This window comes from Bombina bombina, chromosome 1 (genome assembly GCF_027579735.1).
Source record: "Bombina bombina isolate aBomBom1 chromosome 1, aBomBom1.pri, whole genome shotgun sequence".
Taxonomy (NCBI): domain Eukaryota; kingdom Metazoa; phylum Chordata; class Amphibia; order Anura; family Bombinatoridae; genus Bombina; species Bombina bombina.
Window position 1 is genome coordinate 158,732,865 of NC_069499.1, and position 12,546 is coordinate 158,745,410.

The window sequence follows — 12,546 nt, forward strand, 5'->3', positions numbered from 1 at the left end:
GGCAGTAATGAAGTACTGGGAGCTTGCAGGTGATTGATTGCTAAGCACATATGCCTGTTGTCATTGGATCACCAGATGTGTTCAGCTAAGGTCCTTTGCATATGTTAAACACATATATTGGAACATCAATGCCACAATTAAATGCTCTGACACATTAGAGAGTGTTGTCATGTTCATGTGACAATGTAGTGTTCATTGAGTCAGTATTGTTAACCTTAAAGTGACAGTCTAGTCAAAATTAAACTTTCATGATTCAGATAGAGCATGTCATATTAAGCAACTTTCTAATTTACTCCTATTGTCAATTTTTCTTCCTTCTCTTAGTATCTTTAGCTGAAAAAGCAAGAATATAAGCATAGGAGCAGGCCCATTTTTGGCTCAGAACCTGGGTAGCACTTAATGATACCAAGAGAACAAAGAAAAATTGATAATAGGAGTAAATTAGAAAGTTGCTTAACGTTGCATGCTCTATCTGAATCATGAAAGTTTAATTTTGACTAGACTATCCCTTTAATAAAAACAAAATCATTGCCATTGTTTTATCTTGCACAGAGTAATTATCTAAGGAAAAAAATAAATAAAAATAATAATCATTGAAACTGTAGCGTCATACGTGATCAAGATTATAACTTGATCCTTTCATAATTACAAATAGGAGACAATACAGGAAGATTAATTACTTGGCTTCTAACATTGTTTTTAATTTCCAGAATATTTTTTAAAGGCATACAAGGTTCTATATGTGTACACGCAAGCTTATTAAGCATTCTGCATTCTCTTTGATGCGTTGAGTAATAATTGAAAAGGGTATACCACTACTGTATACAAGTTCTATCATAAAGCCAACATTAAACAAAACAATGTAAAATTCTCTCTTGGATAATGAAACATTATAGTAAGTTCATAAATCTGTGAATGGGCTTTCTTAGCATTATGCAGTACCTTAGCAACAAGTGGTGTTATATTGCCATCTACAGGCTACTTACAGAAATTGCCATAATCTGTCAAAAGAAAAACGAAGGTTATTAAAGTGAAATACTTAAGGGGCATCATTTTGGTATTTGTGGTTTTATGGAAAAACGTTGTTTGTGTTTTTTTAATACACAGATTCATTATCAAGTATTTCTGATCCCTATGGTATTACAGTCTTTAGTAATAATAAGTAATCATGTTACCTCCAAGGAAAGCGCTTGTGACACCTGAATCCTCAAATTTGCCACCCAGTATAAAACATTTGAAGCTCTCCACAAACAAGAGAGATGTGTGTTTCATGCATATCTTTGCGTTCTTTCTACATCAATAAGAACACTTGCAGTGTCCATTTTTGAATAGTTTAGTGATACCCTGTAAGATAGCTGGGAAATTGCAATCAATTACATCCTCTATCTGAATCGTGATTTTTTTTTATTTTGGCTTTCATATCTCTTTAAGGAGAATGTTCATGTTGTCTGTTGACGTATTGTTGTTGTTTTTTTTAGGGTTTAGGGTCAATGCGTTTGGCTTCTTCATTTTCTAAACTATATAAAGCCTTTTAGATAAGTTTCACTACAAAACATTTTATGAACTTAAACTATTTTTGTCACCACCTCTGTCCCTCTGTAGTGGCCGGCACTCTGGAGATGTTGCTTAACTCTTGTTTGAATGTGTTGGTGGGAAAGTCATTCTGTGGCTGATAATTGACAGTAGAGGGTGCATTTAATGCACATATTGCCAACACAAATGTTAGGAGAATATAAAGTTATTTTGTGTTTTTATAGTGCAGATAAAGTGTAGTGAGGTGGAAAGCAAGAGAACAGATTGTGCGTTAGTGGGAGGTGTAGTGTAGGGAGGTTGGATGAGTGTGCAGCCACCAATATTTCATATTAAGGTGGGTAGCACAACAAAAAGTAACTGTTTCCCCTAATTTACAATTCATGCTGAAGGGGGTGTAGCCCTTTAACCAGAACTTACCGCGCAGTGCATGAGTTTTTCTGTTGTGCGCATTGTAGCCTGTGAAGTCAGCCCTTATGATGTGTGTGTGTTCTTGCGTTAGCGTGCAAAAGGTGATAGAATGACCTACACAGACAAAATAAACCTATTCCTTTGTACACTATAAAATACACTTTATTGGGGTATATAACATCTTAGATTTATTTTATTATGTGTCTTTAGAGATCCCCTCCCCAGTAAAACTCAATGTTGTGTGATTTTAAGCATTTATTTTTGAGGGCTAGGTGCATTTCAAGACCAGATGAATCTCTTTCAAATGGTTGAACATGAAGACCTATAATATGCTGCCATATTACAAGCAGGGAGTTTACACAGACTTCTACAGTTGTAAAATATACACTACCAAAGGGAAAGTAAAGCACGTCAGCTTCTTGATTCAAAATTGATGATAACTGTCTAATATGATTGAATGCATTTTTAACATCAACTCTTGACGTGTGCAGTTAATATTTTTGTAACATTCTTAATCATATTTTATAAGGGTTCAAGTTGCAATAGTTTAAAAGGATGCTCTTAACAATGTTTTAACAAAAATGGTGTTTATTAGCAAATGAGCTAAGCATGAAAAAGCAGAGCGTAAACTAGCAAGATATGACACTCAACTTTCAAGTAGTCAGTCATATAAGTCCCCTAATTATAGGAAAAACAGCTGAAAAAGTGGTCTTAATTATACAAGGTATGAAGTTTCTTGATAAGCTTCTATATAAAGCAGGTTGTACGCATCCCTTTTCTGATGGAGGTAGTTGCCGTGCATTTTTATGCTACTAGAAATCGGTATTATAACTGTATTTCAGATAATCACAGCCATTAGCTATATTAAAATTGTATTACGTGTATCTCTTTATCATTATAGATACTGTTTATCATTTATTTTTTGCCTTTTGACGCAACAAAATTTACCCTCAGAAAAATGTTGGCTTATTTTGTATGACATTAACAGTACGTCTGCAATAATGCTGTCAGCCTAATCAAAACATAAATTTAGTATTCCTGCTAATTGGCAGCCTGCTAGATTACTAGCATCATGAGAGACTGCTGTGTAGATGACTGTGGAAGCAGATTGAACGACTGTAGTTTTTTTTTTTTTTTTTTACTGCTGGAATTTATCCAAATTAAGAAAAATTTGCACTCACAATTGTGTTGGCTAGATGTGTATAATGTTAATTTCTTTATTTATGCCTTACACTTATTAGTGGTTGTTAACAAGCAGAAGGCAAATTAGTGGTAGGTTAGGTTGAATGACATCATTTAAATAATTAGGGATATATTCTGTTTTAATATATTTCTATTAAACGAGAACACCATTAGGCTGAGGTCAAGCAGATTGTAAAATCTCCATTATGAATTGAGATCCTTTTTATATTCCAATCTCATCCAGTGTTGGTTTTTGAAATATAGAACTTGCTGCTGATCGTTATCTCCTTTGTTGAGTATGTACTTTTTTGTTCTGGCCTACTCATGGGGACTTCTGCAGACACTGTCACTGAAGCAAGCTCATCATGTTTTACTTCATACTATACTTTGTCTTCATATTTATCCCTTTTGTTCCAGCTTTGTCTTCTGTTTACTTCTTTGTTACCTTATTTTACCCTTAATTTTGAAATGTTACATTTCCATCTATTTTTAATATCTTGTCATGCAGATCAAAACCTTAGGTCAAGAGGAGTCTATTTTTCAGAGCACAATTTGGCATAAACCCCGTTAATCATAGTTCTACTTCAATACTTTGCTAAATTCCCCATTATCCTATCTGATCAAATATTTGAACAAGAACAGCTAATACCTGAAAGAAAAACCTTAAAAAAAGTGTATTTTTCAACACAAGATAATTATTATTGCTCAGACCATATCAGAAATGTTTCCTGAAGAAATATTTAAGTATGGGGTTCTTTTAGTTATGTAGTCTGTTGTGCTAATCTTAAAGGGACATGGAACCCTTTTTTCTTTCATGATCAGATAAAGCATAGAATTTTGTACAACATTCCAATTTACTTCTGTTATCTATGTTGCTTTGATCTATTGGTATTCTTTGTTAAAAAGAAAATACCTAGTTAGGCTCAAGAGCTGAGAGCTAGCTGCTGATTGGTGAGTGCACATATATTCCTGTAGTTTTATTACAGATGTGTTCAGCTAATGCAGTAGTGCATTGCTGCTCCTTCAATAAAGGATACAAACAACTGAAGTGAAATTGATAATATAAGTAAATTGGAAAGATGTTTATTAATTTATGTAGTATCTACCCCAAGTCAGAACATGATGTGATCTGAGATGTCAACGCACAAAATGCAGCATGTCTGCAGAAAAAATAGGACACATGCAGGAACGGTTAGCCCTTTCGCTTTGTGGCTCTGTTCCACAGCAGGCTGTTCTCTTCAAACAGCGATTTGCTCTGTCTGCAATGAGTAGGTTTTCCTTAACACAGTGCAACCAGAGCAAAATGCTGTTTAAAGAGAACAGACAAATACGGAGCTGCGCTGCAAAGCGCATTGATTGATGACTGGCTCTCAGGAATTTTTCAACCCCACCTCCTAGCCTTTCACGGTCCGCAAAGCTGTGACTCCTGAATGTAAGATGTTTTTGTGAGCAATGCACATTTTTATTACTAGATTTTTATCATATACTTATGTGATGCTAGACCAAGATCAAAGAAAACACATTTATTCAAGAGACTTTTAAAAAAATTAACAAAATGTCTTTTTTTTCTCTGCAGTTAATTTGCAATGCAATTTTCAACTGCTGCAATATTTCATAAAACTTTTACAAATGCTTTATTCTCCAGTTAATCAAAACATTACATTTGAACTGGTGCTTTAGTGTTACTGCCTAATTAAAAATTGAATTTAATTTAAAAAATGATCTGCATAAAAATTTTCAATAAAAAAAAAATTTCTCACCTCAGAAAGTGAAAACACGTTCTGCTTCAGGGAGTATCTGAATCTTGAAAGAAATATTTGGGTTTCATATCCCTTTAAGTTTAAACAGTAAAATGCGGCTCTTTAATATTAAATGAACAGTAAACTTTATCAAGAAAGTTGCATAGTATTTACTTACCTCATTATTGCCAAATTAATTTGTTTAGTATTTACATTTTTAATTAATAGTAGTTCTGCAGACACCGAACCACCACTTCAGATTTTTTTTGATGAGGCCAAACAAGAAAGTCAGCCGAGTTGGTTGCTTAGGTTTGACAAAGAAAGAAATAGGGTCTGGACACCCTATGGAGGTGCGCTAAGGTCGTGGGATAGTGTAAACCAAAGTCCAAATGACAATATTCGATTCACAGGCCGCTCTCCCAAAATGCAGGTATCAGATGAAAGTCCTAAAGCAGGAAAAAAGAAGGCGCCAATAGGGTGATATCATCAGGATAAGAACAGGCAATAAAAGTGGACGATGAATGTACTCACAAGCGGAGCGGCACTGAAAAGTGCCTGAAATCGCAAACCGGGATCTTAGTTGCCCGGCAGACACCAATCGGGAACGGATCTGCGCCCACACCTTCCTCCAGAGGATCCAATCGTCTTATGGAGGAAGGTGTGGGCGCATATCCATTCCCGATTGGTGGAAGGATTCACGTGAGCGGCTGGTGGCCATTGCTGTGTGGTGTCTGCCGGGCGACTGTAAGGTCCCGGTTTGCGATTTCGGGCACTTTTCAGTGCCGCTCCGCTTGTGAGTACATTCACCGTCCACTTTTATTGCCTGTTCTTATCCTGACGATATCACCCTATTGGCACCTTCTTTTTTCCTGCTTAAGACATTTGCTTAGGTTTGAGCAGCTTTCAGCAACAGTACAATTAATATCATTTCTATGGGCCATACTGTCCTATCACTTAGATACAAAAAAACATCTGCAGTGGTTGTTGGACGGCTAGGCTGGATGGCTGCAGTGCTACTTTTATTTAAAAAAAATATATATATATTAATTTTGCTGTCTAGTATCCCTCTAAGGGTTTTACTGCGGTACATAAATACTTTACAACTTGCTTGCTTATAACATTTGCTTTCCCTTTAAAAACAAATATAGCAATTGTTGTATTGCAGTTTAGGCGAAATGCAGATAACCTACTAAAACCTCTGTCAAATATTATGCTTATTTAATGTCATAAAACCCAGGTTTGCAGACAAAGAGTTAACATTACCAGATTACTAATATAGAAAATAAACAGCCCAGCTTCAGATTTTGATCAATTCAAATTCATGACTGTTAGAAGTAAAGCTGTGTGACATAATGTATTAAAGGGACAGTTTACTCAAAAAATGTCTCCCCTTTAACTTGTTTCAAATGTTCTACTTTCCCTGCTGGAGTGTATTAAATTGTTTACAAGTATTTCCTTAACCCTTATATTGGCATTTGAAATAGTTTATTTAGCCTGTGGTATCCCCACCTATTCTTAAAGTTTGTGGCCTCAGGTCCAAACTATAGATAAGCTGTGTAAACACAGCCAGCAGAAGAAATTACACTCCCAGTGGGGTATAGAAGACATAAGGTAATAAAATGTTAATGTTCCATTGTTCTCTCCAAGTATTTGTCTTTGATTTATGGACAGATATAAGATAAAGAAGCAGGTATATGTACACAATGTGATAAAGTAATGAGATCTGATTATACCTACAAGCTCAACCCATTTCTCCAACATTGGTGTGTCCGGTCCACGGCTTCATCCTTACTTGTGGGATATTCTCTTCCCCTACAGGAAATGGCAAAGAGAGCACCCAGCAAGAGCTGTTCATATAGCTCCCCCTCTGGCTCCGCCCCCAGTCATTCTCTTTGCCGCTCTGAACAAGTAGCATCTCCACGGGGATGGTAAAGAGTATGTGGTGTTAGTTGTAGTTTTTTATTCTTCTATCAAGAGTTTGTTATTTTAAAATAGTGCCGGTTTGTACTATTTACTCTAAAACAGAAAAGGATGAAGAGTTCTGTTTAAAGAGGAGTATGATTTTAGCAGCAGTAACTTAAAATCAATTGCTGTTCCCACGCAGGACTGTTGAGCCCAGAGAACTTCAGTTGGGGGGAACAGTTTGCAGACGTTTCTGCTCAAGGTATGATCAGTCATATTTCTAACAAGACATGTTAATGGTAGAAGACTGTCAGTTTTCCCTTAAGGGATAAGTAAGCCATTTTCTTAGACTCATAACAGATTAAGGCTTACAAATGGGCTCTACACTGGTTGACACTATTGTGGGCTAAATCGATTGTTTTATTTCATATTTTAATGGCATTTAGTGTGTTTTGTGCACTTAAAAGCACTTTTGGGAACGTTTTTATCGCCTGGCATTGAGTTAGACGGCTATTTCAGTCAGGAAGGCCCCTTCACTCTGGTATGCAGAGGAAGGAGGCCCCGTTTTCGCGCCTCAATTGTGCAGTTTACTTCCATGGCAGTGCATGCAGCTTCATGTGAGGGGTCCTGTGGCATACTAAAACAGACTTTGGAAGGTTTATTTCATTGCTGAATAACTCTCAGGGAAGGTAAAAAGCCGCAGCAAGGCTGTGGCTGTGATTGTAGTGTATTAAAATTGTCTAATTGAACAAATAGCTCCGGTTTGCTCATTTTAAGGGTTAAAGTCTTGAAACTTGGTGTGCAATACTTTCAAGGCATTAGGACTCTGGGGTAAAAATTTTGTAAAAATCGGACATTGCCTTCATTGTTTTTCAATATATCAGAAATAAAGTGTTATTTAAAGGGACAGTAACGCTTTTCTTTAAAAACGCTTTTATTGCATTATTAGCCTACCAAATTCTGTCTAACATGTCTATACCTTCAGATGGCTTATGTTCGGTGTGTATGAAAGCCAAGGTGGTTCCCCCAATTAATGTTTGTGCAAATTGTGTCATAGCGTCCAAGCAAAGTATGGACAGTACTGCCACATTGAATAAGATTGCCCAAGATGATTCTTCTAATGAAGGTAGTGGGGATAGTTCCTCATCCTCTCCTTCTGTGTCAACACCAGTTTTGCCCGCGCAGGCGATACCTAGTACATCTAGCGCGCCAATGCTTGTTACTATGCAACAGTTAACAGCAGTAATGGATAATTCTATAGCAAATCTGTTATCCAAACTGCCATCCTACCCTAGAAAGCGTGACAGCTCAGTTTTAAATACAGAAGATGAGCAGGTTGGCGCTGAGGACAATTTATCAGTTATACCCTCACATCAATTTGAATTGGCAGTGAGGGAGGGCCTGTCTGAGGGGGAAATTTCTGATTCAGGAAAAGTTTGTCAGCAGGCAGACACTGATGTTGTAACATTTAAATTTAAGTTAGAACATCTCCGCGCCCTGCTTAAGGAGGTCCTAACTACTCTTGATGACTGTGATTCTTTGGTAATTCCAGAGAAATTGTGCAAGATGGACAAATTCTTAGAGGTCCCAGTGCACGCTGATGCCTTTCCGATACCCAAGCAGGTGGCGGATATAGTGACTAATGAGTGGGAAAAGCCAGGTATACCTTTTGTTCCACCTCCTATATTCAAGAAAATGTTCCCCATTGTTGACCCCAGAAGGGACGCATGGCAAACGGTTCCTAAGGTTGAGGGGGCAGTGTCAACGTTAGCTAAGCGCACAACTATTCCTATGGAGGACAGTTGCGCTTTTAAAGATCCTATGGATAAAAAATTGGAAGGATTGCTAAAAAAGATATTTGTTCAGCAAGGTTTCCTGCTTCAACCAATCTCGTGCATTATTCCTGTCACCTCGGCAGCGTATTTTTAGTTCGAGGAACTAGAAAATTCGCTCCAAAAAGAGACTCCATATGATGAAGTCATGGACAGAATTCACGCACTAAAGTTGGCTAATTCCTTTATTTTGGATGCCGCTTTCCAATTGGCTAAGTTAGCGGCAAAAAATTCTGGGTTTGCAATAGTGGCACGCAGAGCGCTTTGGCTAAAATCCTGGTCGGCGGATGTGTCGTCCAAGAATAAATTGCTTAATATTCCTTTCCAGGGTAAGACCCTTTTTGGGCCAGAATTGAAAGAGATTATTTCAGACATTACTGGTGGAAAGGGACATGCCCTCCCACAGGATAGGCCTTTCAAGGCTAAGAACAAATCTAATTTTCGTTCCTTTCGCAATTTCCTAACTCTGCGGCCTCCAGACAAGAAGGCAACTCTTCCCAGCCTAAGCCAGCATGGAAACCATTGCAAGGCTGGAACAAGGGTAAACAGGCCAAGAAGCCTGCTGCTGCTACCAAGACAGCATGAAGGGGTAGCCCCTGATCCGGGACCGGATCTAGTAGGGGGCAGACTTTCTCTCTTCGCTCAGGCTTGGGCAAGAGACGTTCAGGATCCCTGGGCACTAGAAATAGTCTCTCAGGGGTATCTTCTAGAGTTCAAGGAACTTCCTCCAAGGGGAAGGTTCAACATGTCTCGCTTATCTTCAGACCAGATAAAGAGACAGGCATTCTTACATTGCGTAGGAGACCTATTAAAAATGGGAGTGATAAACCCAGTTCCAACAGCGGAACAAGGTCTGGGTTTTTACTCAAACCTGTTTGTAGTTCCCAAAAAAGAGGGAACTTTCAGGCCAATTCTGGATCTAAAATTCTAAACAAATTCCTCAGAGTTCCATCATTCAAAATGGAAACCATTCGGATAATTTTACCAACAATCCGGGAGGGTCAATATATGACTACCGTGGACTTAAAGGATGCGTACCTGCATATTCCTATCCACAAAGATCATCATCAGTTCCTGAGGTTCGCCTTCATGGACAAACATTACCAGTTCGTGGCTCTTCCGTTTGGTTTAGCCACTGCTCCCAGAATCTTCACAAAGGTGCTAGGGTCCCTTCTAGCGGTTCTACGACCGAGGGGCATTGCTGTAGCACCTTACCTAGACGACATTCTAATCCAAGCGTTGTCTCTTTCCAAAGCAAAGGCTCATACAGACATTGTTCTAGCCTTTCTCAGATCTCACGGGTGGAAGGGGAACGTAGAAAAGAGTTCCCTGTCTCCGTCCACAAGAGTTCCCTTTTTGGGAACAATAATAGATTCTTTAGAAATGAAGATCTTCCTGACAGAGGTCAGAAAGTCAAAGCTTCTAAACGCTTGTCAAGTTCTTCACTCTATTCTTCAGCCTTCCATAGCTCAGTGCATGGAAGTAGTAGGATTGATAGTTGCAGCAATGGACATAGTTCCTTTTGCTCGAATTCATCTAAGACCATTACAACTGTGCATGCTCAATCAGTGGAATGGGGACTATGCAGACTTGTCTCCCCAGATTCAAGTAGACCAGGTAACCAGGGATTCTCTCCGCTGGTGGTTGTCTCACGATCACCTGTCTCAGGGAATGAGTTTCCGCAGACCAGAATGGGTCATTGTCACGACCGACACCAGTCTCTTAGGCTGGGGTGCGGTCTGGGACTCTCTGAAAGCTCAAGGTCTATGGTCTCGAGAAGAGTCTCTTCTTCCGATAAACATTTTAGAACTGAGAGCGATATTCAATGCGCTCCTGGTGTGGCCTCACCTAGCAAAGGCCAAATTCATAAGGTTCCAGACGGACAACATGACGACTGTAGCGTACATCAATCATCAGGGGGGAGCAAAGAGTTCCTTGGCGATGAGAGAGGTATCCAAGATCATCAAATGGGCGGAGGATCACTCCTGCCACCTATCTGCAATTCACATCCCAGGAGTGGACAACCGGGAGGCGGATTATTTGAGTCGTCAGACTTTTCATCCGGGAGAGTGGGAACTCCACCCAGAGGTTTTTGCCCAGTTAACTCAACTATGGGGCATTCCAGATATGGATCTGATGGCGTCTCGCCAGAACGCAAAGGTTCTTCGATATGGGTCCAGATCCAGGGATCCCAAGGCGACACTGGTGGATGCATTAGTGGCGCCTTGGTCGTTCAACCTAGCTTATGTATTTCCACCGTTCCCTCTCCTTCCCAGGCTTGTAGCCAGGATCAAACAGGAGCAGGCCTCGGTGATTCTAATAGCCCCTGCGTGGCCACGCAGGACTTGGTATGCAGACCTGGTGACTATGTCATCGGCTCCACCATGGAAGCTACCTTTGAGGCAGGATCTTCTAGTACAAGGTCCGTTCGAACATCCAAATCTAGTCTCTCTCCAACTGACTGCTTGGAAATTGAACGCTTGATTCTATCTAAGCGTGGGTTTTCAGATACAGTCATAGATACTCTGGTTCAAGACAGAAAACCTGTAACTAGGAAGATTTACCATAAGATATGGCAAAAATATATCCGTTGGTGTGAATCCAAGGGATTCCAATAAAATTAAAATTCCTAGGATACTTTCCTTTCTCCAAGAAGGTCTGGATAAAGGTTTGTCAGCTAGTTCCTTAAAAGGACAGATATCTGCTCTGTCTGTTTTGTTACACAAGCGTCTGGCAGTAGTGCCAGATGTACAGGCGTTTGTACAGGCGTTAGTTAGAATCAAGCCTGTTTACAGACCCATGACTCCTCCTTGGAGTCTAAATTTAGTTCTTTCAGTTCTTCAGGGGGTTCCGTTTGAACCCATGCATTCCATAGATATTAAGTTACTATCTGGGAAAGTTCTGTTTTTGGTTACTATTTCTTCTGCTAGAAGAGTTTCTGAATTATCTGCTTTGCAGTGTACTTCTCCCTATCTGGTATTCCATACAGATAAGGTAGTTTTACGTACCAAGCCTGGTTTTCTTCCAAAGGTCGTTTCCATCAGGAATATTAACCAGGAAATTGTTGTTCCTTCTCTGTGTCCGAATCCAGTTTCAAGGAAGGAACGCTTGTTACACAATCTAGATGTGGTCCGTGCTTTAAAGTTCTATTTAGAAGCAACAAAGGATTTCAGACAGACATCATCCTTGTTTGTTGTGTATTCTGGTAAGAGGAGAGGGCAGAAAGCTACTGCTACCTCTCTTTCTTTTTGGCTGAAAAGCATCATCCGATTGGCTTATGAGACTGCCGGACGGCAGCCTCCTGAACGAATTACAGCTCATTCTACTAGAGCTGTGGCTTCCACATGGGCTTTCAAGAACAAGGCTTCTGTTGATCAGATCTGTAAGGCAGCGACTTGGTCTTCTCTGCATACTTTTGCCAAATTTTACAAATTCGATACTTATGCTTCTTCGGAGGCTATTTTTGGAGAAAGGTTTTGCAAGCCGTGGTGCCTTCCATTTAGGTAACCTGGTTTGCTCCCTCCCTTTATCCGTGTCCTAAAGCTTTGGTATTGGTTCCCACAAGTAAGGATGAAGCCGTGGACCGGACACACCAATGTTGAAGAAAACAGAATTTATGTTTACCTGATAAATTTCTTTCTCCAACGGTGTGTCCGGTCCACGGCCCGCCCTGGTTTTTAATCAGGTTTGATGAATTTCTTTCTTTATACACTACAGTCACCACGGCACCCTATGGTTTCTCCTTTTTCTCCTAACCGTCGGTCGAATGACTGGGGGGCGGAGCCAGAGGGGGAGCTATATGGACAGCTCTTGCTGGGTGCTCTCTTTGCCATTTCCTGTAGGGGAAGAGAATATCCCACAAGTAAGGATGAAGATGTTGGAGAAAGAAATTTATCAGGTAAACATAAATTCTGTTTTTATTAGGTTGTGGCTTCAAAACACAAAATCAG

The 12,546-nt window shown here is 39.6% G+C and overlaps 1 protein-coding gene across 1 annotated transcript in view; it reads left to right on the top strand.

Moving 5' to 3' along the window:
- Positions 1-12,546, top strand: part of GPHN (gephyrin) — a 1,061,400-nt gene that overhangs the window by 572,639 nt on the left and 476,215 nt on the right.